General features: G+C 41.3%; 1 protein-coding gene across 11 annotated transcripts in view; it reads left to right on the top strand.

The window, feature by feature from the left end:
• FGGY (FGGY carbohydrate kinase domain containing) overlaps positions 1-27,017 on the top strand; it is a 308,898-nt gene that overhangs the window by 150,720 nt on the left and 131,161 nt on the right. For 2 of the 11 annotated variants that reach the window (XM_062003174.1, XM_062003167.1), the window contains exon 1: positions 23,572-23,861. The exons of 8 other annotated variants lie outside the window; for them this stretch is intronic. The gene's annotated coding sequence lies outside the window, so the exon portion shown is untranslated. One more of the 11 variants, XM_062003175.1, reaches the window with a different exon arrangement.

The following is a 27,017-nucleotide window of genomic DNA, read 5'->3' as shown; positions in this document are numbered from 1 at the left end:
CAGGTTTGACTTGAGAGTGACTGTGGGTGATTAAATGTTGGATGTAATAAGAAGGATGTTTCCTTTGTTTCTTACGATATTTCTTTGGTTAATTATATCATGCATCTATTGAATATGTAAACTGTGCTGCTAAAAATGTTCCACTTCTAAAATATGCCAGAAAACTAGATGTGTTATGAATAATACTAGAAATGTTACAAATAATGACGGCTATGGAACCAACGGGCCTACTCCCACAAGTGAACATTATCAGGCCTGAGTAAGAATTGCAGGATGACAACTGTAGTACTTTAAATCTTGGAAACATTTCACACGCTTTCACCCTAGAGACACCTTGCAACAAAAGGAGAGATGCAGGACCTGATCCTGCACTGTTACGTCAAATAGACTTTTGCTGAATGACTTAAGTAGGTCTAGGATCAAGCTGTATAATTTGCCTAAGGTTGAACTGCATGTCAATGGCAGGATGAGCTCAGGCTTCTGGGCTCCAGCTCTGTGTACTATCCATGACAGCATACAGCCACTTACATAGTGTTATCTTTCAGCATGGTGGTGATCATATAAATCACTCCTTCCTTTCAGTTTCATATCATTCTAGTGTTAACATGGCTAGAGATTAAGGAAACAGCATTTCAAAAAAAACCCCTATATATATATACATATATATATATATACACGCCTAAGAGCTGTACGTGGAATGACCTACTTTACCTAAACCAGCTTGAGGACTGTGAAAAGACTAAGGCTGTTTTAAGGCTTTCTTTCTGATGGTCATACTTATACTTCCTTGGATCCTAAGAGAAAGAGTAGCAGAGGTGAAATGTAACTGAAGTGGTAAGGGCTGAAGTGAACCAAAATGGAAGGCCTTAGGTTGACAGTTACTGTTTTGGTTTTTTTTTGAGAGGGGTAATAAAAGTGTAATTCTGGAATAAATGTCATGATTTGAAAGGAGAATGGATTAACGGAGCTACCCAATAAGGGAGAGAGTCACATCTGGTCCTGTTTTCAGCTTGCATTTTGAGCCTACTTCTGCTCAGTGGTGTTTGGCATCCTGTTGCTTGCAAACTGTTATTTGGGATGAAAATCAGTTGGGCTGACTGACAGTATGCTGGATACATTGTCCTAGGGATAAACTTTGCCACATAAGCTGAAGACTTCATGCAGGCCATGTGCTTACTTTTTGCCCAGGCCTGCATGTGTATAATTCCCATTGACGTTGCTGATGTGGTTTGTGAAAAGGCCAAGTGAAGCCTCAAGTTATTTCACTTTGCACCATCGACATTTCAGTCTGAACTGATAGCTGTATTTTTGAGGACTGATCAAGTCTGATTGAATCCTTTCCATAGACATTACAGGGCTTTGGGCTGGACCCTAACAAAGACTCAATTGTAAAATTTATTACCACATGACAAAAAGGTTCTGTATTATTTGCTCATTGGTGAGTAATACTTGATTTTGTAAACTTTTTTTCTTCCTAGAGTAGAATTAAAAAGCTAGAAGTTGTGAATTGGACTGGTAAAAAAATTGTGAGATATACTGTGACTTCTTAATCGAGAAATTAATCTGTCAAATCCCCATAACATTGGACAGTCAAAGAAAAAGATGTGTCAAAAAGGAGAACCAAGCTTTTCATGGGTTGTGTCTTTATTTTAGGTATCAGTGCCTTGTTCTTTGCCAATTTTTCTTTTTATCTTGCTTTAGCTATTATTCTTAGCTTTCTTCAAAATGAATGTAGAATGTGGAATGATACCTGAATGGTTACAAAGATATTTTAACATTATATCTTTGTTCAAGAAGACTCTTCTTGACAAAAGTTAAGTGCTGAAAGGATGATTTTAGCCAAGTTTTCCAAAGAAACAAGACTTAACAACCAGTATGTATGTGGCAGTTTGTTAGTCCCTCTTCTACTAATCCTCTATAGTTTTGTCTGATATTAACCAAATTAGACTGAGAAGTGAGGTCAAACACATAAAGTTCACATAGATCATGTGCAAATAGCTGGCCAATTAAAGGATAAGGGGGTCTTCTTAATGTCCTTTATAAGGGAATTGCAAACACAACACCTGTATCAAGGTCCACATGGTAAAGGCAGAGTGGGAAGTACGTTTCTTTTTTTTCAGAGCTCATGGAACTACTTAGAGAGCAATGAGTTCATCCCTCTCTAAAAAGAAATGCAGCATATTGGCTAAATTGTGTGACTTCTGCTTCACAAAGGAAAATTGCTTTTCAAAGAGCTTTATAGAAAGTGCCACCCCATAATGGTAAAAACTTTGCACATAAAAATTAAAGATCCAAAAGAAAAGGCACAAAGATACAGAGGTGACAGGAGAAGGGATGAGTGAAGGATGTTGAGAGGTGCTGACTGGACCTGATGATTGGGTAGTACCTCCTTGTGTCAGGCTGATGTTTTTTTCAGTGCACATGAACAAGCAAAAGGATTAAGTGAAACTGTCATACGTTGAAGAAGGGGTGAGGAAGCTGATCTTAGCAGATACATTTTTCTACATACGCTGCATCCTCTTAGAAGCACTGCACAATAGAGGCATAATTTAAGAACTCTTCATCTTGCTGGCAGAAGCAGCAACTGGTACAGAGTGGGATGGGGTTACTTCCACTTAAAAATGACTTAACATTCCCTCTGGGCAAGAACCCTGAATATTTTTTTCTCTGAAATAACACAGCCCCTTTCTCTCCTTATGCTTCATCTAGACACTGCACTTACTGAAAGCAAAGGGGCTTTCATTGTATTTCTTCAGCTTTTGCCAGTCTTTCACATTTGACTCTCTTTCAGATACCAGATAAGTTCTTTTTAGGGCTTAATTCTTAGCAAATGTGGAGGTTTATCAGAACTGATTCTTAGTGCCAAATTAATGTGCTCACTCTGTCCCTCTCAGAGTCAGTGAGAAGCATAAGGTAAGGTGTGAAGACTCATCTTTTCAGCATGTACTTGATAACTGCCTGGATGCTCGCTTTTACTCCTGGAAAATGGAAGTTAGCTTACTTCTCTTTTCCTAAAGGTAGCTTATTATATATTTACTGAAAACAAAAGCAAAGCAACAAAGGCACTTTAAGGAGTTCCTTCTAATCTTTGAAGTTCATTTCTGCCTTCATGCTGCAAGTTGCTTTCTCCCCTTGGTGCCAGACAAACTGTGGAGCTGTGCTTTAAACTGAATCATGGAAATAACCTGAACTAAAGAAAACACACAATTTTTTTGGGTTTTTTGTTTTTAATTTGAGTTATTTCAGTGATGTAGTTCCACAAATGCTTGCCTTGCCACGTGAATGGGTGTCAAGCATTACACAGGGGCAGAAAGGACAAAGGGAAAGCCCTGGAAAGCAAAGGACAGGGAAAGCCCTGCTGCTGTGGTAAGGGGTCCCTGAACTCTGAGAGCATGAAATACTACAGTTTCACATTGCATCTTACCTTGCTTTACCTTGTTTCTGTGTTCACAGCTAATGCCTACAAGCAGCTATTGGCTGCAGCTTCCTTAAGCAAATCACCATGAGTGCATTTCATGAAATAAGTTCACACCTCACTAAAGCTTTTTTTAACTTACTGACTTGAAGACCTGATCCTGCTTCCACTGTCCTAAGTGATAGAACTCTCCCAATTTTAAGGCTGGCCACAAAACTGAAAAGTCATTGTAAATGTTTTAATACCAATGGATTTAGGGATTTCCCCAAGCACTTCATAGTTGTGTTCCCGGTTTTGTCTCTGCTTTGCTGTTGACTGTCTAGTGTTCTTCCTAATCCTCCCTGGGCTTTCTGGAGCTCTATCTCTCCTTAATGCTGAAAGGCAAAAATTTATTGCTGCTAGCTTTAATGTTCTTGACATATTGACATCTCATTTCTTTCATGCAAATGTAGGAATGTTTTGGTGTTTTAGTCTTGAATTGTTTACAGATAATTCATTCAATCTTTTATTTTCTTCCTATTAGCAACCTAACATCTGAGCTTTTAATTACTCTAACCTTGCTGTTAGTTAAAGCTTGCTCATCATTGTGAAAACTGAATGTATTAAATACTTTCTCAACATTATTATTTCATATTTGCTGAATGATTAGCATCAGGACATTTTTAACCTTCTCGTTATATCTAATGATGGAGTAATATCTCTTGTCACTTCCCTCCAGAAACCAAAGATCTAGACCAAAACCATCCGCAGAGTAATTTCTTTAACATCATTTGACTTCTGACAGGGAGAGATTTAGTTCTGGGCTACTTATCATTGTCTTTGCCTCAGCTTTCCTCACTTTTATGGACCTCTTTCTGCTATGGAGCCTTTTCAAGTGGTTGCTTAAATGGATCCCAGAAAGACTTGGGTATAGTGCTGCTGATGCATTTGCCCATGCCAGGAATGTATTTGTGATGCACTTATTTTGATTTATGCACTAGGAGATTAAAATTCAGTGCACCTTGGTTGATTATAATTACTGAATTATATCTCTTACGGTAACAGTAAATGTGGAAACAGCTGTTCTGTGTTGGCTTTTGTCAGGAGAAGGAGAGCAGGCAGATAGCTAGATATTACTGAAGCTATGTGAAACACTGAAGAACTAAACCAACCAGAACTTTATCTTCTTTTTATTTTTTAAGGCAATTTACTTGCAAAAGAAGTGTAGATTTATTATTCAATAGTTGGCAACAATTGATTCTGATATTTAGTTTTGTGAATTACTTGTATTCTCCAGGACTATTGCTTTTAAATGTTAGTTAGCTCTAACCATTACTGCTTGTTTTTTGCCACTTCAGCCACCACGTAGTGTTTTTGTATCATTAACTGGATAACTCCCAATCACACAAAGACTCGTTCCTTTAGTAAGGCTCTCTTTTTTCTGAGGCTGATTTATGCAGAGTAGTATGAATACCTACAACAATGCTCACATCGAGGTACTTCCTTCTGTAACTGTCTGCTGTGAACAAGTAAAAGACATGAATATGGTTGAAGTGAATTCAATTTACATGCCTGTAGACCTTTTGGTTATACTTGAGGACCTTTGGTTACACTTACACTATTCCTGCAAGAGGCCTCAGTGAGAGAAATATTTGAGTCTACACTAATTGTGAGACTTGGAGAAATGATGATAGTAATAGAAACAAGGAGTTCTTCAGATCCAATTTTCAAGTAGATCATTAGAGACATTTTTCTGATCTAATTTTCAATCTTTTCCCACTCAGCTTTGATAATAAATATCCCTGGAGGACAGCAAACATGAATCTATTAAGAATCTTGGACGAGGGGTTTTAATGATTTCATTTAAAGTGCTGTTTGTTCAATGCTTGCAATCCTTCTGTCTCTTTCTTCAATTCCTTATGTTTTTACTCGAAGAATTCTCCCTTCCAATTAAGTGAATGAACCTTAGAACTAAGTAAGGTTGTCATAGGAAGTAAAATTAATATGACTGATTTTTACAATATAAATTGGAAGCAATTACTGGTTTTCAGTCTTTGTGCTTGCCTGGAAAATTTACACTTAACACAGCAATACACCTTAATTAAAGGCCTATCTATCTATCTATAACCTTCTCTTTCCAGCAAAAGTCCTTCTGTGAGCTATATTAAATTTACTACAGTTTCATCACTTTATTAACAACCTTTTCGTGTATTTTCAATTAAGTTTCTGGTCACATTATAGCACTGAGGTAAGAGCTCTCTCTGACCTTTAATAGGATATGGATAACAGAACATCTTTGGCTCATGTTTTCCTTTGGTAGCACAATCTCCCACTTGTACTAAAAACATCTATGGAATTTGTAGACAGTTAAATGTGCATGTTGCATCAAGAAAGACTACATCAGACTACAGTAAAACTGCAGGGACATTCATTCACAGTCTTTGAGACCAGATAGTACTTAAAAATCCTCACCTTTTTCTTGGTTTTATGGCAAACACCAGTGGGAGATGGTGAAGGATTTTTAGCGTAAGATAAAAATATTTGATTTTGACTGATATTTTCCATATGGCAAGTCATGCTTCTCCCCACACCAACCCTAAGGAGTGTAGTGTGAGGCAAAAGATGTAGTTACTTTCAGATGATAAGGATCACATCATTTTTAAATTCAGATGTTAATATTCTGGCATTTAGACACCAAGTAGAAAATGCAATTAAGAATATAGAATGATAAGTGAAGTTTATGCTCCCTTCAAGCCCAAAGTATTTCTGGGTGGGAAGGGGATATTTGGTAGCCAGCCAGACTTTTGTCAATATGAATATCTGAACCAGATGCTTTTCTTATTCTTCTCCCATGGCTGTATTAATCTGTCTTTATGTCTTTGTCTTTTTTCTTGTAACCTGTAGCTTGTGATGCTTTAAGAATTATACTGCCAGAGGAATCTGTCTCATATTTTTCTCATGATAGTTGATTATCATTTTACTACATTGAGTATGAAAACTCCAGCTCCTCTTCAGATCTATTTTTTTGTTTTCTTGAATCAGCCTTTCCCCAATTTAGTTCAACAAATCATACAACCAGCCTCAGCTGAAAGTTGCCAAAGCACAAAGGGAACGTAGTTCATAGAATCATTACGAAGATCATCAAGGCCAACCACTAGTTAAATTTGCCAAGGTGACATATCTCTGCATTAATTCCTGTTGCTATTTCTTTCTCCGTGGATGTCTGAGTGTTTAGGAAACCTCATCTGGCATGTCCACATAAAGTGGGGTCTAAAGATCAAAGCAATAAATTTGATATTTCAGATGGAGAAGTTGAGGTGTGACAGCCCCTCACTGGATGCTGTGGGAGGAGCTCTGGGATGGGCTCAGCTCAGGGCAGGGGTGCCACTCCTGAAACGATGTGACTCACAGTTATTCCCACATGGGTTAGTCCTATTGACTTGGATGCATATTTCACTGAATTACTGGTTGAACCTGCTGGTAAATGTGCCATATCAAAGAGCTGTGGAGCAATATGTTCCTGGGGCGGGTGCCTGGCTCCGAGCAGTGCGTTGGAAGTGGCTGAGATCCGCAGATGACGCTCACAGGGGTTGCATTATTTCCGAGGCAGTCTTGCCTAGATTTAGATGCAGTCCAATGCATCTTGCCCTGGAGCAGCAGAATCTAACAGGCACTGTCTGGGCTGTTTCACCTTTAGTCAGCAGGACTCCTGCTTCATCACTGTCCAAACTGAAAATGAATTCATCATTGTCGTTTGCACGCTTGTCACAGTACCGCCTTCTGCTCTACTGGCATTTCCAGCCCCGTCCACCCATTTATAAGCTTCTTCCACAATTCTTTCCATACTTCCTTCTCTGTCATAGCCTTATGTTCCAGGTATGAACTCCCTGACTTTTTCCACTAGGCTCTGAGTCTTTCTGCCTTTAGTCTCTATTAAACATGCATTTCAGTTTGTTTTCCTACGGAACTCAATTCACTTCTACACATACGAGATTTTGTTTCTGTTTCCCTAAAGAATCACAGAATCTTAAGTGTTGGAAGGGATTTTGAAAGATCATCCAGTCCAACCCCCCTGCCAGAGCACCTGGAGTAGGTGACACAGGAACTCATCCAGGTGGGTTTCTATTTCTCTAGCTGTCCTGGGATTGAAGGTTGAGGAACACTCCCTTGTTTAACCTGCAAAACATGCAATCACATGCTAAATAATTATGTAAATAGTTTTCAATTGCTTTCATTGTGATTTTTGTTATTGTTGTTTTGGTCTTATGACGGAAAGCAGAAGCCAAGTGAGCCAAAGTACCTGTCTGCAAGTGGTGCTGGAACTAGACTCTGAATTTCCCAATTCCTGTTCAGGCTAGAGCACGTGTATGGCCTTCCCTGGAAAAAGAAGTTATTTACAGAAACAGAAGTTCTGGGATTTGCATAACTTCATAGCAGCAGTTTCTGCACTATGTTCAAAAGACTGTTGTTTTTTATAGCCAGGCCATTCCAGCTACATTTCTGCTAAATCACAGTAAAGAAAATTACTGTGAACACCAACCACACTTCTCTAGTGTTATATTTCCTACTGTCAGTTCATTGTAGTTGCTCCCAGGCTGTTCTGTTATTGGGAATAGGAGAGGGTGGCATAGGAGAAAGCATTTATTTAAAATATGGTGCTCTTTGGAATGAGCACCAGAGCCATGTGTCTGGGAATTGGGTTGTTGAGTCTCCTGCTCTGGGGACATTCAAACCCCACCTGGACGAGTTCCTGTGTGACCTACTCTAGGTGGTCCTGCTCTGGCAGTGGGGTTGGACTAGATGAGCTTTCGAGGTCCCTTCCAACCCTTAAGATTCTGTGATTCTGTAATTGCATTCAGGCTTATGTTTGGGGACTGTTAATGAAGTGTGGTCCCAATTGCAGAGAACGGAAGGGACTGTGAAGCAGCAGTTCTCTTTCCATAGATGAGGCAGAGGAGAAAACAGGAGGGCAGAACCAAGAAGAGAGCTGCTGTGAGCAGTGCTGGTGCCCTGGGACTGGTCTGCCATCAATACCAAGGCAGCAGACTCATCCCTCAGGTGCTGCCATTTGTGTCCCTGCAGCCTGTGGGCCAGCTTCTGCTGCTTGGAGGGCCAGCACAGCCCGGAATATGGAGAGAGAACTCAGTGAGTTATGCACTACCTCCTCCTGTCCCCTAGCAAGGAACTGGCAGCCCACTTTATTTGTCATAATTTTATTTCCCTCTTCAGGTAAATCCACTTCCCTTCCAATGGCGACTTTCAAACCAGGGCTTAAGGCACAATGCCAAAAGGAGAGGACAAAATGCTTTGGGAGACAGACACACAGGATTTCCTCCCTGCTGCCAGCTCAGCCCTTAACAAACAGTTTGTTTTCCTGGATATAATTTTAGAAAGAACTGGAAGGAGGGAAACCTTTGCAACTTTCTTTTCTGGAATGAAATAATTTCTGGAACAACAGTTCTGCTTGCTAAGAGGTGAACACAGGGGATTTAGGGGAAGGAACTGAGCTCTGATCCTCTATCCAGACACTCCTGCAACTGCTTCTGGTGTTCATTTCTCACACTGCACAGAAGACATTGGCGGGGCTGAAGACATGGTAGGAAAAGCCTGAACAGATTGTGTAAAATAGCAAATCCTCACGCTGCTCAAAGGGACACTGAGGAGCGCCACAGTGCTGAAATGCCATGGATCTGTGGAAAAAACTTCTGGAAAGAATTGGAGGAGAAGCAGAGATATCTGGCAGCCTGGAGGATGGGATGCTGAGGAATTTTGCAGGAGGTCTTGAGCTGAGTGAGAAACCTGGCAAGAAGATGACTTTGCTGGAAATTCAGGAGATGTGTGCACAATATTCTGTTCTTTTTTGATTTAATGCATTTAATTCCATTTCTTAAGAAAGCCCTAATTCTCATGTTACCTGATTATGTGAGGTTTTCAGCCTCCAATGAAAAATAAAATACAGGTTCTTCAGGTCATAGAGAGGAGCTTCATCCAGATAATCCAGTTTGAAAGGCCAAATGCCTAGAGTACACACTGCATCCTTTTGGGGTATGGGTTCTTCCTACTGACATTCACTGTATTGCTTTTTTAGAAGTCACTAAGAGCCAGTCTGAGCTGTAACACATATTTGGGTTTTTAGGTCATGCATTCTACCTAAAATGTGGTAGATCTGTGGGAGGAAGATGGAACAGCTCAGAAACGGCATCATTTTGACACATGGAAGACAGTGATTCAGTTATTTCACAGGTACATGGACTACTGCAAATATGCAGCTCATAAAAATCTTGACAGTGTTTAAAGAAGCAGTTTGATAGTGTCAGTCCCCTTCTCCTCACGCCAGCGGGTCGCTTTGTTTTGCCGTACAAGTAGAGGACTCAAGGAACAGGTGAGCACTTGGTCAGCCTGAGGAAATGTAACTGTCTTCTAAGGAAGAAGTGCTGTGTGTTGAGCTTTAATTGACACTTCTTGATCTGGACTTGTTCTGTGAATGAGGAGAGGACCTCGGTCTGTCAAGATACTAATCCAGCACTTCTTGCTGACCTTAAACTGACCTACGTAATTTAAACCAAACCGATGTACAAGTGACACAATTTCTGCTGACAAAGTGCAGTATGTGCCAATGCTTTCAACATTACTTTTTTTCCTATCTGTTTAATCTAGTATCTGATGTGAATGGAGGGAGAAAATGATGTACAACATATTCCTTGCACCAAAATCTTAGAAGAGAAAATGAAAATGCATGAGCATGACACAAACTCCCCTTCTGTTAACATGCACTCACACAGACTTGTTTGAGTTGCCAAAAGCAGAGTTAGCCAACCTACAGCATGTATATATGTAATTTACTGAAGGGAGGAGACAAGTCTAATTGATGCACTTGGCCCTCAGATTTTGGTTTACCTCAATACTTTTCAATGTACAAATTCTGTACATCTTACTGGGAGAAAGAACGTCAGCTCACGCCAGGCTCTGGACATGTTGAACATGTCACTCACACAGATGATGACTTGTGTTTAATTTGCTCTCGTGGATGGGTCTGAACCAAACTCTCTTGTTCCAAACATCTCTAAATTTAGGAGGTTTTGGCAACACAGTCCAGATATGAGTCAATAGTTCTCTGTGTTCCAAAGAATAAGTATTAGGTTGCAAAGGTGGGAGTCATTATGTAAATGGGATAATATAAAGGAATATCTATACTGATACTTCTGTTACGCCTTGGAGTTAGAGGTTTGCCAAGGCTTAAGTGGACTCACGATGAGCTGGACACATCCAATTAATGTAAGTAATGTGACTTTTCTTGAACAAATGTGACTCCTCAGTGCACATTACAGCTGCTGAGTGTTCCAGCTCTGCTGCATCTGGTCCTTGGAGGTTTAGAAATGTGTATTATAGTGTTGAAACCTGCTCTTATTTTATTTGGTACTAAGTAAGTAGGTTCTGATTTTCAGTGCTTCTGTCAGGGAAGTGAAAAATATTGATGTGTGCTATTGATGCCCAAGAAAAAAACATAGAATATGAAGTTAAGATTTATGTGTCTATATCTCTCATCTCTGTCTTGATGTCACTGCTTCTATTCATAGTTTCTGTATCATGTAAAAGTCTTCTAAGTATTCTCTCAGTGTAGTATGTGATTTTTTTTTTCCACTGATGCCATAATTAACATCTCATACGTTCTGCTGCTTCTCTCTCTTGTCCAGAGGGAAAATGTATCGTGAAGTCAGGTGCTGGCACAGAGCAGGCAGGTGGAAGGTGAATGCTTTGAGCTGAGCAGTGGTACTTTGCACTTGAAGTTGTACTGTGGGTTTTGGTCAAGTGGAACTTCCTCGTGCAATCTCCTACACTACCCTTAGTGTTATTTAAATGTGATTCACTTACCATCATATACCAGTCTCACACCAGGATGTCTCTTGAGTGACTGGGATTCACCACTGGCAGATAAAAGAGGGAAAAAAACCCCATCGTCACCGAGGAAGATTGTTCCAGTTCCTATTACAGCTCCGCATACTGGGAAAGACAGGCAGTTGCCCCTTCTTCTCCTCCACTCTCACAGTGGCTCACCATGATCTCCACCTCTACTAGCTGCATGGGGCTCCTAACTGGAATTCTTCTTTCTAGTCCAGTGGTCCCTTGCTGCTGTGAACCATGTTGGTTTTGCTATGGTGGAGGAAGGCAGGTTTGTCCCTTTTTCTATGCTGTCTGAAATGCTGTGCATTTTGAATTACCCACACATGGAAGCAGTAGGCAGCATAATGGAGCAAGCACAACATGAGGATCAGCTTAGCACGTTAGATCAGTGACACTTTGCAGCAGAATACACAGCTGTTCTCCAAAGCATTTTAAGCATATATTGCCCTCAGCATGCAGGAGATTTACGTATTTCACTTCCACTGACATGGTAGAAGAGACCCTCTTCACTTGCAGATTTGTTCCTTTAATAGGCATCCAGCACAAACGGGAATTAAGTACATGTGTGTGTCCAACAGAGAGTAGACCAGAACCAGCTGTGGGCACAAATAACTGCTTAGGAGGCTCCTAAGCCTATTTGGGGGTTTTTTTTGTGCTGATTTGGTAACTCACAGGGCAGCCAAATCTTCCTTTTTAGGTTCTCCTCTCCCTCTTGGAGCAGCTGGAGTAAATAAGGTTTATCATGGGCAAACATAAGCTCATCTTGCCTCTACTCCAAGCTGGCAGAGAAGTCAAGGTGTTCTGGGTTTCAAGTGAATGTTGTAATGAGTTGCTCACATGATTTACTAGTTGGAGGTCCTTCAAAACACTGAACATCTAGGGCATAGACATGCTTCTCTCAGACTTACTCATCTTATATTCCAAATGATATTCCAAACCTTTCCAAATGATAAGTGTAAGTCAACTATATTGCAAATGGTAGAAGGATAACAGGGCTTTGGGGAGAGACAGGTAAGGCTCTGTAAGTGTCTCACTATTGGGAGATGCAGAGGTGAGTCACCTGCGTTGTATGATGACAAGGCAAACACAAGGACACAGTCCTCAGCAAAGCCCTTTTAGAATTAGCCACACAACAAGTTGAATCTTAAAGACAAAGGAAAATGGTATTAGGTGGAAAGAAGTGGTAATGACTAGAGCCCTTAATATGATGCCAATGATATCTCAAAGTAAGCAATTTCCCAGAGGGTTGTGAGAGATGTGAAATGAATTGTAAGAGCTGCTTTATAGGCATTTGTGGGCACACACACCTGCTTACAGCAAGGGAAAAGACAGTGCGTAAATGTCTGGAATATTACATAAAAGCTGTCTGGTAGACTAGGCAGAGCAATTAAAATCCATCTCGCTTAAACGAACCCTGAGAGCAGGTCAAACAAATCTAATTTTTATTGTTCCTTGAGGAGATGTCTGTATAGGACACAAAAGGGGGATGCAGCCATCAGGTTAAAAAATCAAGATGCCTTTAAAAAATTAAATGTTCACAATAGTGCTACAGCAAGCTAGATAAATGATATATTACAGCAATGGTTTAAAACTAATTGATGACTAATGTTGTAATGCATTCGTAGCTACACTGATCTATTATATATCTTGGCTGAGCTGAAGGGACACTTCAAGGAGAAAAATTGCTAACTGTTTTAACCTGATGGAACTTGGGGAAAAAATAGTTACTTTAAGAGATAAATGGAAAGGCTGCGACCTCCTAATGTACATCTGGGTCTTGCAATGCAAAATCAAATTATCATTAAACAGAATGTGATCTGTGATGGAATTAAACCAACTGCAAACCAGCACGGAAATTTCTGTAGAGGAACAGAATAGTGCAGCTTGAGCTGGGACCATTAGCTAAAACCTGCCTGGCTAAAGAACTGGTGTAACAAGTTGGTATGGAATTGTTTTGCTCTAAAAGGAAAGTTCATTTAATCTGAGACTGTATGAAAAATGTAGCCATATTTACAGCAATTTACAGATGTAAGACATTCTACAAATGCCATTTAATTAACGTGTAAATAATTAACAGTTTACCCTAAGTTCTGAGTAATGTGTGTCTCTGGCTTTTGGAGGGGAGACAGGAAGCTTCATTTTCCCTCCTCATTTTTGTCATGCCTGAGGCTTATGCCCACTGGGGTTTACCCTTACAGTTGGAATTCAGAGAAGATGTCAGTCAGGCTCTGCTTATTTTCACATCTAATTCATGCAAAAGCCAGGTTTCCTCCTGAGGCAGTAAACTGGCCCAGATTTGCTTCAAAGTTTGGCCCAGGTTCAGTGAATGACTCACTTTAACTAAGGTACATCCATCTTCTTGGCTGAAACACAATATAGGAAGTGTTGTCAAAGAGCAGATACCCCCCTGGAACTAGAGTTTACAGATCCAGGACCTTAGAAACCAAAAGTAATAGCTTGTTTCATCCCCTGGTTTCCTGTTACCCAATATCAAGGACATTGAGTGGGTGTAATAAGAACATCGTTACTCAACCCAGAGTACCAGTGTGGGGTTTTGCATGCTAAACAAGCTGCAAAACGCTGGGATGCATCACTGGAAGCAGAGCTGAGAGGAGCTGCAGTTAGTAAGCCTCCCTGGTCATAGGCTCTCTGCAAGCTTCTATGGAATAAATACGGCAGCAGGTTACAAATGATGCTAACATTATGGACCACTGTTAAAAGATGGATTATCTTCAAAAGGCCATGATTAAAAGGCCAAAAATACCACTGGGATTCTCAGCCTCTGAATTGGTTCCTTTTAATGTGACTATATATTCTATAAGAAAGCAATCTAGCAAAGACAACCCTCACCACAGGTGGCACTAATTTTGTTCTGGTTGAGAATAAGTTAATGTAGCAAGAAGATGACCAGCCCGTGATATTGCCTGAGAGCAATGTGTTTCTCTATGAGAAATTGACTTTGCAGTGGACAGGGAAATGCTTGCAATACCAAATTGCAGCTATTTTGTACTCTGAAGGATCTGATGTTCCCAAACCCCCAAAAGCCTCCATGCATGCTGTACATTAGACTCCTTTACATTCATTGAGTTTTGGTTTGAAGCACAGTACAGGCATCAGCTTGGAAAAACTCATTCTGTAGCTCAAGATCGAACAGCTGAAGTCTTAATTCCGGAGGCCTTTCTTGTAAAGGCAGACATTACTCTTGGGTCAAAGCTTTAAGTTATTGAGATTGTGGTAGTGGTGTCAGTTTTCAATAACATTAGAAACTCGGCGACACAAGCACCACTGAGCTGATTTAGAACATGTATTTTCCCAAGGGATGATAAACATTCATACAGCTCTATCTGGGATTTCTTTCCCTTCACTAATACTTTAAAACAAAGCCACCAACAGATTTTTCCTCCCGTATCAAGGAGACTTCCTAAAGCTTGGTGCTGAATAAATAATTCTGGGATGGGCATTTTTTTTTAAGCAGATACAAAATAGCTTTAGATGAAACTGCCAGTTGATTTAAAAGAAGTACAGGGGAAAAAAATGATGAGTAAACTTGAAGCATGGAACTAGCCAATATGATAGACTGTAGTAGGGGGTCGAAAAGGATGGGGTTTTATTCCAGAAAACTTGCTTCATTCAGTAAAAGTTTCTTCTCCCTCCTCATAATTCTTCAGATCTTACCTTAAGATTTTTTGACTGAGGGAAATTCACGTTACACAATAAACAAATCATTGAGTGAACAGAGTTAAAGCATCATTGCCTTTGAAGGCAGCAAAAGAGAGTACGTACAGAAGCAACAGATGATGACTTCAGAGCACGTCATGGTGATGGAGACAAGGTGTCAATTAAAACATCCCGTGATATTTCCATGATTACAACACTCTCCAAGTAAGGAAACTTCTCGTGTTTGGATCGCGCTCCCGGCAATTCTTGGAGAGGGTGGAGTTACGTACCCAGGCTCACACTCCTGCTTTTGAAACAATCAGACATAAAATAGACTAAGATAAGAGTGCAGTTACCACTTATTTCCTTCCTCGATTTTTTATCTTGCTTTACAACAACACTTCCTAGCTGTGGCTGTCGGAAATGGCAACAACAGTATTTCTGATTTTTGTTGTGTCTGCCTTTTTATTTCATTTTCAGTTTTTCAGACTGGTGAATGATTCAAACAGTTGATTAAAGCTGTGATGGTTTTATAACTGCTTCAGAAAGACACACTATAAAATCCAAAGTTTAGCAACCAGAATGGGATTTTAAAGAATGCTTAAAGCAGTACTGTCCTGCTGCTTGTGCTTAACACTGGAAGAAACTCTGAACTGCAGCTCTCTTCTGTGCCAACAGATTGTTAACCTTTTGTAGATGTATTTCTATATCTGTTTTAATTTACTCCCAAGATTTGCTCCATCTGATTTACACTAAGGCTTTGTAATTGAGTAGGATATTTTAAATGTACCTCTGATTGTTCTTTTTCCATGTTCTTTCTAATATTCTGTCAATAGTCTAAAGGAGCTTTTGATGTGATGCACTGACTATTCTGACTCGTAAGAGAGCTCAACATCAGGTACATCATTTACCAGCTCACTGCTGTCAAAAGCCATTGCATCCTTCCTCCCTCTTGATCTAAGCTTGATTAATCTTTCCATAGTTTTGGTTCTGATATGGGTTTGAAACAGTGGTGATGTTCCCAGGAGGCCTAGGCATCTGCTCTGTGCTGTTTGGGCAGCTCAGACAACTGCAAAAGGAATGGAATAATCATCCCAGAGTTCTGACAGCATCACGTTTCCCCCGTGTGCAACCCACCATCCCCCACGCACGGTGCTCAGTGTGTGTAGCACTGGCAGGAAGAGCTGGGGAAACTCCTGTTTTCTAGGCCATGACCTATGAAGCTGCATGATTTTAGGAAAGACCAGATTAACTCCAGGAGGAGGGAAGTGTCATAGCTCTTTGTCTCTGATTCTGCACAGAAGTTTTCAACGTTGGTGTGAGCACCAGGGTGTATATTCTGATTCCAATCTGTCACGCAAAGCATAAATCCAAAGCACTATGTGAGATCAATCATGCCCAAAATTATTTAAAGTTACCTAAAATGTTGGAGAATTAATATCTTAGACTTTTCCCCAGAGTCCTAAGTGGTGCAGACATTCTGTTATATATTACAGGCTGAGGCAATATATTAAGTTTGTAAAACAGATTTCTATAACAAAGATGAAACAGAATTAACTGGATTCACAAACATCTTTCAACTCACAGCTGACTGCAATTGTTTCATTACGTTTCTTTGGGGTTTATCCTTTTTTGACTGTGGCCACCTACTAGCAATGTATCTGTAAGGAAAGGAAAAAAAGCAAGAAATTTTAACATGTAAGACGTACAAAATAAATCCTGTGACATTTTCTAACATGGGAATGTTCCTAAATGCCAGACTAAAACATCCCTCCAACGGTTGCTTTTACAGACTTTCCTTGTTCCAGAAACTTGGCCTGGTTTAGGAGGAAACCCCATAACTGTCCCTTAAAAGTCAAATTGCATCAGTGTGGGTAAGATGTTGGGCAAAATTCTTTAATGGTGTAATTCCATGAAAATCAGAAATACTACACCAGGGCTGAGTCTGCCCCGGGGTATAAAATTATCTCCCTAGAGGCAAGACTTTTGGAAACAGTATCATATTTTAATTATAAGCAGACAATTTGTTTTGGGTTGGATACAGAGCATGAAAATCTAACTGCTATAGGAACTAGCTACATATATGGTGATTTTATTCCTGTTTCTAGAGCCGTTTGGTTTATTTGTGTATGATTTGCAGGTGGCTAAATGATCCTACAAACTTCTTTTTATGTACTTGAACAAGTCCCTGTTGAATTTAAGATTTTCAAAGATTACAGTGCTGGCTTTAGAACATCATTTGTGTATTTTGCAATGGGTTTAGGAGAAAGGCTGCATGTTGTTTTTAATCTGGAAAGTCATGATTCCAGTTAACAGTCTCACGCTTAGAGAACAGACACTTCTATTTCTTACGAATTAACAGATGCTGATGGTACTTTGCCTCCCATGACTGTGTTCACTGCTTTCTGAATCCAAAGGGAAAAATAGGATCTGCCTGCTGTAGAAAGTCCCAAGCATGAAGCAGGACATGATGCTTCAAGTGTGGTTCAGCCATCTTCAACCTTTCTCCACAGTAACTGGGTTTCGGCATTAGTGTACGATATATCACTACTGTAACAAACTACTTCACGTAAGCTGCTCATGTTCTATGGAGAAAGCCTTGTGAAAGGCTGTTCCAGAAAAATATTTAACCTCTATTAGTTGTTTTTCATGAGATGTAAGGTATTGTTAAATTTAAGGAGCTCAACACATTTTCACAGCTTGAGTTGTGAAATCCATTTCCAGCTCAAAAGATTCTGATTTTATGATTTTGCACACCTGGATTTTGGGACAGAGCTATGGTAGAAGATGTTGCTAGTAAATCTGTGTTCCAGACAGAGCAGGGCAGTGGATCTGCTCTTGGTCAGTGAGGAACCCAGTCCTGTCTGTGAGTGGTAACCTGCCTGCCCTCACCTGTGATCTTTCCATTCCACAAGGCAGGGGCTGCACAGCTGTAGTTGGCCCTGACAGTAGTGCTTGAATATAAATGTTTATGGAAAAGTCACAATTCTAACATTTAAGGAGAGTAAAGGGATGTGCAGAAGTTGCAGGAGTAACTGTACAGCAAGTTCACAGACCAAATCTGCTCTGGGAAGCAAACAGAACATTTTCACATGTAGGCAACACAAATGTGTACAACAATGTGTGCAAAGACTATGGAGCACCTGCTCTGCTAAACTGCATCAGTGGGCTTCTTTTCTGGCTGGGGACCAGGGTGCCTTCTTAACCTAAACTGTGGACATCTGGCCGTCTTCCCAGAGGGGAACCAGTTGATAAAAACATGACTTTTTTCAGCATTCACACCACAGAAGGAGAGTTTATAAAGGTGGCAAAAGTCATGGTCGTTTTCCCTTTGCATATTTCTGTATGGCAACAAAGTCATCCTATTTTCCTACCAGGATCACACAATGTCACCAAACTTCACTTATTCTTAGGGTACTGGAAGTGCAGTTTTTAAAGAAAAATCCCTGTGCTGTCTGGAATGCTCAACTGTTGGGTACCAGAGTCAGAAAACATCCTGCCTGCCATAACGTTAGGAAAAACAGAGAGCAGCTCTGGCTCAAGTGCCAAGTGGTGTTTTTGGAAGGCTGACTCCCCTGGGAATAAAGTATATTGGTATCCATCCAGGAGGGCAGGCAGAAACAGGCCACTGGAATTTTGGTAAAGCCTGAAATATTGTATGCTTGTTTGTATCAGCTTCTGACTTTTGTATTAAAAGGTAAGCTACTTAAAATGCAGGGAAACGGGACACAAATTGATAAAATCTGAACTGTTTTTCTAGCTATGTTTAGAGCTGTGTAAAACAGGGATTTCCCTTTTTGGCTCCTCTAGTATCTAAGAGTAACTTAAGATCTCTATTAGAAACAGAAAAAGTTCCCCAAAGGAAATTTCCTTTTTTTCCTACAGTGCACTCAAAAAACCCCTCTTCTTGTCGCTGCCTAGATTTGAGTTGGTTTTTACTTCCTTATTTCCCTGTTTGAATGAATAGTCCAAGTCTAATGACTCAGTAAGCCTTTCATCCAGAGTATCCCTCAGCTTCTGTTTCCAACACCAGTGTTACACTACTTTGTAAATGAGACTAAGAACCACCCCAGGTGCCCAAATGAACTGCCCAAGCAAGGTGTGTTACAGGATCCTTTAGAAATCATAGAATCATTGAATCGTAGGTGTTGGGAGGGACCTTTAGACATCACCTAGTCCAACCCCCATGCAGTTGCAAGTCCACCTAGCTCAGGTCACACAGGAACACTTCCCTTCCACTGTTATTACAATCAATACCAAAGTAATTCTGTTTCTGTGAGTAAAACAGTTTTCTTATGTGCTTGTTCTGTTTTGGTAGACGGATTTGGTTTAGATGAGGTTTTCTGCAGAGAAGTTCTTCAAAATGCTACACATAAGTGGGAAAGTTGTAGAACCGGAGAGTGTCCATATAGACAGATTTGATAGTATTAATTTCCTCTTAATCTTTTAGAAACATTTGAGAGATAATACATTAGATCCCTTTGTGGCTTTATTTCCAGTGTTGCAAAGCAGCTCAGCAGTCAGCATGGCTAGTCTTTAAGCTTCCACCTCCTCTGAAGAACTGTGGACAATGTGAGGCTGCCTTAGTGATGCTCCTTATGCTGTCCTTAGCATCACTGAAGGACACTGGATGAGACTATGCCCTGGCAATCTCTCCTTTATCTGGGCTGAAGTTTGGCACTGAACCTGCATAAAAACTCTTTCTTCTTCCCTGTGGTGGGCTAGGCCCAATAGTTGCATTTCCAGCACATGGACGGAGGGAGGCAATTCAGCAAGACATTCAGAGAATCACAGAATTGTTTTGGTTGGAAAAGACCTTTAAGGTCATCAGGTCTCAACCGTTCCCCCAGCTCTGACACATCCACCACTAAACCACGTCCCTCAGTCCCACAGCTACACGTCTACTGAATCCCTCCAGGGATGGTGACTCCACCACTTCCCATGCAGCCTGTTCCAATCATTGACAACCCTTTCAGTGAAGAAATTTTTCCTAATATCTAACCTAAACCTCCCATGGTACAACCTGAGGCCGTTTCCTCTTGTCTCGTTGCTTGTAACTTGAGAAAGAGACTGAGCCCCACCTTGCCACAACCTCCTGTCAGGTTGCTGTAGAGAGCGAGAGGGTCTCCCGACAGCCTCCGTTCCTCTAGGCTGCAAACCCCCAGTTCCCTCAGCCTCTTCATCAGACTTGTGCTCCAGACCTTTTCTCAGCTTCTTTGCCCATCTCTGGACAGGCTGCAGCACCTCAGTGTCCCTCTTTGTAGTGAGGGGCCCATCTCAGTTGTGTGCATGTGTGCTTCTGAAATGACAGTTCACACTACCATTCAACAGCAGGCTGGGATGCTGGGCCAGAGCTTGCATCCAGGGAGGCCAAGAGACATTTTTGTTTTGGTCTCTGGAGTGAGACTGGATCTTTATTTCCTTGACAAGAGTAGAAAATGTCCATTCTGTCTCTTTCCCCTTCACACACATATTTTCTTTTCTTTATAAAAGAAGTCATTTGTCTTTATCTCACCGTTCACCTCTCTCTTTGATTGCAGTTAATGGAATTGTCACCTTTATGTACTCGTGTTCCATTTCTCAACCTGTCTGGACTTTGGCCTTCAAAGGTTACCACTGCTAGTGAAGTAATATGATTAAGTGAGTCTTTTTAGACAGATTTATGCAAGATTTCTTCTACAGCAAGTGTCACATCTAGTCTAGTTCTACAAAAGAGAATATTTCAAAGATGCCAACTGTCATCTAAAACCACTAAATTGTTCTGCAGTGCTGGTTGAGAGGACTGCAGGCCAGCTCAGAGCAACACTGATTTACACTACCTGAAGCTGTAGCCCTACAGCTTGAAATACGGGCTTTTGGTAATAATGAAAAAAAAGAATGTTCCTGTCTCATAGAAAGCACATTTAAAATGGAATTTTCGTTAGTTACTCCATAATGAAAAGGCAAAAGGTATATTTCAAGTGAATCTGTCCAGCATCTTGAAAAAAGGTTATATGAAGCACTAATATCTGAAGCCAAACTACAACAGCCACACTTGAAAGGGAAAAACAAAGTGGCCTTGTGTTCTTTTTAAGGTATGTACAAGATATTTTCAAGTTTATAGAAAGATTTGGAAATTAAAGAGGATTCACTGCACACATATCTCCTCTTCCTGCATTTGATACAAAGCACAAATTAATCATCATTATTCTGCACTAATATAACACCTCTTAACCCTCAGCTTTCAGAATATTTCAGAAGAGTAATGAATTAAGCCTCATGTGGTCTTGGGAACGTGTGATAATCTAAACTTTCATGCTTTCATGTAAAAAAAAAAAAAAGCATTCTCAGGACTTTGATTTCGGAGGCTGGAGATCTTGTAACTGTTGTTGAAAATATCTTCATTTGTCACTCTCTTGGAAAGAAACCATGTAAGTGCTCCAGAAGGGTAATGAAGTGGAAAAAGGTATTAAGGAAAAGTTATTAAGTTAATACATTTGTCTTTATTTACAGACAGAAAACTTTTTCTTTTCTATTTAATGGAGCAAAAAGACCTGGATAAATCAAGATACTAATGTGATACAGATGTAAAAGATGCACAATTTATTCCTATCTGTAACTAAAAGGGTATATAAGGAAATATTATTGCCACTAGCAAGATATAATTTTCAACATTATGCATTGTGTTGGGCTATGATCACTCATGCTCAGAAAAGATTAATTCTGACTGAAACAAGTGCAGAGAAAGCTTATTAGGTAACCCAAAAGTTGCTGTTATGGAAGAATATGTAAATGGTTAATGTTTAACTTTGGCAAAACAAAAGCTAAGAAGCAATTTAAATGTGTCTAGAAGTACACTGTGAGAGGAGAACAAGTGTTTATATCAAAAGAAAGTGGCAGCAATCTATGAACGTACAGAGGCCAGCAAGAATGAGACTTGGGTTTAATGAACAGAGGAATAAGATTCTGGAACAAAATAGCAAGGAAGGGAGACAGCAGGGAGTGTGAAGAGTAAGAACTATAAAGCAGAGCTCAGCCTGTGTATGGACGGGTTTCTAGGATTAAATTGTCAGAGAGAGCAGAAGCACGCATTTCTCTGGGCTTCGTTTTAATGCTTTTCAGTTGAACAAATCATTTTGGTCTACCAACAGTCACAACACTTTGTTTTGGGTCACTGAACTAACGTGAAACAGCTTGTTTGTGTCTCTGAACTCTGTACTTTCTCTCCGAGGTGCACTTCCTTGGTCTGAGTGGTAGCCTTATGCTATGATTTGTTCCCACGGGCCAGGTCCCCACATGCCTGGACCGGTCTGACTCAGATTGGGATGTTCGGGACATACACGTCTCAGAAGAGAGCACTTTGCATCCCACTGCGGGAGGTGCAGACCTCCTGGGGAGCATGAGAGCACGCACTCCCACTGTGCAATGATCTGACTTGGAATTACAGTCAGGAGGGTGGTATTAGTAGTATTACTTTTTAAAATCTATCTGTTCAAAGCAAAACGTTTGGACTAATGCAAGAAAACTCCAAACACTTCAGTGTGGGTCTAATGTCCTTTCCTACCCTGCCTAGACACGAGGTATTCCCAACGGAACATCAATTTTCACCCAGAAGGTTTCAGTTTTGTAGAAGTAGTGTTTGCCATCAGAAAATCATTCCAACGGAAAATTACTAACTGGTTCTCTTACAAAGTGACTAGCGAAGCTCTCAAAATGATTCAGTGGCAAAGCTGGAATGAAAACCCACAGCTCCTGACCACAAACCCTGTGCTCTAACCACGAGACAACACTCATCTTTCCCTGAGCGAGGTTGTTCCTGCAGTATTTCTGCCTGGGCCCAAGTGGGAAAACTTTGGAAATGTTGCAAGAGAGCTTTTTTGTTGTCTTTTTTGCAACAAGATTTTCTTCTGCAGAATATTTGGGGGATAATGGGAAAAATGCATGGTGGCTCCTTGGGGCCTCTTCGGGAGTGTTTGGACATCAGGAGACTGTGAGGGTGATTCCATCTGCTCCTCCCTACGTGGGTCATGGAGGGACACGGTGGGGTCACGTTCTACCCACCATTCAAGTGTGCAGCCCATCTCTCTGTTTTCAAGGGATGCATTTAGGGGGAACCTACTGCCCTGTCCTTCCTCCATGTTAATCAATCCATGAAGAAACTCAACATTTATTCCTCACGTCAGGAATTTTCCAGCTTTTCTGGGAAAACTCTCTAACCGAGTTACTCTGTGCAAAACAATCTAATTCACGGCTTACAGCCCTGTTTTATTTATTTAAGAAGCAATTATAAATTTATAGGTCAAGGTGGGGGACGTCCCCAGGCCAGACATGCCCTTCTGCGCATGTTTATTTTTCCCTCGGCTCTCGATGTGGCTTTTTGCACTGTTTAAATGCCTCTGCAACCCCAAATTTTTCTGCAGCCTGGGAGGGCAACACAGAAATATAATTAGCAGGAACCCCTTTAAAAAAAAAATAGAGCCTCCCCCCGCCTCGTTTCTGTTTTATTCGCTTTTAAATAAAAGAGAAATACGATTCCCTTTCCGAGGCAAAAATACTCGTATCAGTTGAATTCCTGACAGGGCACAGCGCAGGCTCGGCCTCGCAGCGCAGCGCAGCTTGACAGCTATGCCTAACACACAGCAGATCCCCTCAGCAGCGCTCGGGGCGAGCTCCACACGCGGGCCCCCAAATGCAAACCAGATGCCGGCACCGGCCGGCGCAGCCTTCAAAGGCGAGCGGGGGAGGTTCGGCCGCTCCCCGCTCCCCGCCCCGACGGAGGGGACGACGGCGCAGGCGCGGCCGCCGCGAGGTGGGGAGCGCGGCGGGTTTCCCGGCAGCGGCCGGCGGGCAGGAAATTGCCCTGTCAGGAAAAGCGCGGTTCGCGTAGCCCGCTCCCTGCGCAGCTAATATAGTGTTTCACTTGGGACAAGTAAGTGACTGGCGTTTGCCGAGAGCCGGCGGCGAGCGGCCGCGGCCCGGGCGGACTCCGCTCGGCTCCGCGCTGAAAGCGGAACGCCGTGACATTGAGAGCTCCTGCCCTCTTCGTGGGGGTGAGAAACCCTGTCCCGTTTGCGCTGGTGGTTCTTTAATTATACAGAAACCCGTGAAGCCCGTATGTAACACAGCCCTCCCCCTCGGCTTTTCCTGCAGGGAACCCCGTGTGTTCAGGCCTTGTGTAGGCTGCGCCGTTAAATTGTTCCCCGTCAGTTTCAGAGCCTGGTTTTTGTGCGTAGCTGATGGGGCGTTATAGGATTTACATTTTCGTTTCCCTGCCTGGCTCCCCGAAGTTTGTTTTTGCTGATGTTTCTCAACAGCACAGCCTATATATAATAGCTAAATGTAATGAGAAGGGGTCTGCCCTTTTTCACAGTCCCTTTGCGTTGACAGGCTCCAGGCAGCACGGGAGTGTTCAGCGCCTGGGGAGGCACTTGAGGTTTTGCAGGGCCGGGGCAGGCATGTTTCTTTCTCCCAGTGCCTCCTCCTGCAGGCGGTGGTGTAGGAATCACCATTTTCCCTGACGCTTTTCCCTGAGTGTCAAGTGGCAGCGCTCAGGTGACCAGACGTAGGGACATTGTGCATCGCTGAGATACTTGCTTAATCCTCCAGATCCCTGGGAGATTTCCTTAAGTGTATATCTTGCTCACACTCAAATTGGTAGTTTGTAGGCTTGTATCTGTGGCACAAGTATTGCTGGTACTGGTGTCCTCTCCTTGCTTCCACTGCTGCCTCCTTCCTCTTTCAACTCTGCTTTCTCACACCTTTGCAGCATTGTCTCCTCACGGCACTTGCTCCTGTGTTCTCATAAAGCTTGTGGGCTGGCAGGGAGCCCACCCCAATAACCTGGTGGTGTTTGCTTGTGCTCAGCTCCAGATCTCCCCATAACAGCCATGTTCCTCACTAGTGACTTGCTGTGCACTGGTTAGGAATTGATGACCTTGCAGGTTTTTTTTCTCTACTGAGGGGCTTGTTAGTTTAGCATCAGTGCTTATTTTCTGGAGAACAGTTAAGAAGTAAATGTCAGGGAAAGAGAGGAGAGGGCTCTCTCATATCTTAGAAATAAACAGACATGTTACTGGAAAGGCAGTCACTTTGTGTTTCATCTTCTTATATTCATTCATCTGGAGGGCAATATAGTACCAAAAATAGTGAAATTTTAAAGTGTCTTGAAATGTTAATGCCCTCATTTCTTCAGGAATATGTACTGGTGTATGGGTAGAAAAAAAAGTAGCTTTTTTTTTTTTTCTTCTTGGGAAAGATTCCTGGGATAGGAGGATGAAAGAGGAAAACAGGGAATTGGTTTCTTGTAGGTACAGCTGTTCCCAGTTGTAAGAATCGGGAAAGAAGCTGTAGTGTCATGAGAGACTAAATACACTAGTAGTATGCTGGGAAGTTTCAATGTGTATTCTTGGCCACTTCTGTTACTCTGTCCTGTGTTTCTAACAGTCCTACAGCCATTCTCTTTCCAAACAAGGGCTCTTCATGCATTTTGTTTCTTGTACTTCTCAGTAAGTCTGTCTTCTGTCTTTCCATAAGCCATTCTTCCTTTAAACGTTCTTTTGGTTATATTTGCAGTTGATTGGTTTCCTGCTAACTGGTAGATTTACAGGAGCATCAGAATAGCTTTCCTGTGTGTTCCTGTTTTGCATCTTGGGCTTTTCTAATGACTCATGTTGAAGTTTTTCCCTGGTACCTGCCACTGGAATATCAAAGAGCCTGCTGTGCAAAATCAACAGCAGTGGCATGGCCTGGGTAGGAAGGTGTTTCTGAGCTGTATTTTCAATGGGAAATCTCAGATCAGCATTGTCTGGATTGTTGGCTTTGGTTAATACTTTCTGGTTGGTGTCTTGAGCTGCCTCTGGTTTCCACCTCTGCATTTCCACATGTGAAAGAGAAAGTACTCAGACTGCTCATAAAACAAAGCTTGAAAATTTGTGACCTTCAATTGCTTGAAGCAAGCTTAGAAGCTCTTCTGAAATGTGCTGGGGTCATTGAAGACAACTTACAGAGAGGTGTTGGCCTTCTACCCTTTCAGGCTTGGCTTTGCGGGAGTTTGAAATTGACTTGAAATTGACTTGAAATTGACCTGATAGGTTCATTAAGAAGGAAGATGATGCTTTAGTTAAAACAAACCAAACAGACAAAACCCCTCAAGTAGGTATGCAGGAAGAAGAAAGAGAACTCCCAGGGCTCAGACATGCAGATGTGATTCTTCCCTCACTGTAAAGAATGAAAGAGACTTATACCTGCATAGTCTAGCTAGATATCTGATTTTTGAGGAGAATCTGTATTTCTTTTAATGTAAGCTAATGTGCAACCTCACTTCCTCTTAAGTAGTTTTGACAAGAACTTCAGGGCTAGTGTTTTTGGAATTGAAGCCCAAATAAATGTTTAATTTTAAAATGACAGATTACTTAGGGCTGTCGTTCTTCCCATGCTCTTACTATGCAAGAGTGAACAAATACTGTATAGTAAACTGTGGATTTGACTTACAGACACGTGTTTGCTTCTGGGCCGAACATCTCGAAAGAAGTGGTTTGCAGCATGTCTTTAAAAATTGATTTTGCTATTGCATCTACTACTGGCCTAAGTGTTCCAGTATCTGCCAGGAGTAATTATAGACAGTTGGTTCAGATGTTGCTTAAATGTGTAAGCCTTGATGGGAAATGCAGTGGATTTCAGCCAGACTGCCAATTTTGATGTTTTGTCATTTCATAAAACTGTGAACTCAGAACAAATTATTTTTATACTGATCTACTGATACGTAATCACACAGCCTGGGCCAAATTCAGCATCGATGTGGCACTGGCATCTACAGATGTGATTAAAGGTGGAATATCAGCACTAACCTAAAGCTGTCTGATTTGGTATTCCCAGGAGCACAATGGCGTTATTTACCCTGGAGTGCAGGTGAGCGTGTGCAGGACACACAGCTAGGCTGTGGATGATTACATGAACTGCAACTGTGCCTTTTCAGTTGCATTCTACTGCAAGTTATATTTCAGAATTTAAACAGAACTTTTGTAAATTAACATTATTGTTCAAGAGATGTGTTTACTGTATGCTGCTTTTTTTCTGTGTTTTTTTT

Source organism: Colius striatus, chromosome 10, assembly GCF_028858725.1.
Source record: "Colius striatus isolate bColStr4 chromosome 10, bColStr4.1.hap1, whole genome shotgun sequence".
NCBI lineage: Eukaryota > Metazoa > Chordata > Aves > Coliiformes > Coliidae > Colius > Colius striatus.
Note: the sequence above shows the minus strand (reverse complement) of the source record. Positions and strands in the feature narration are given on the sequence as shown.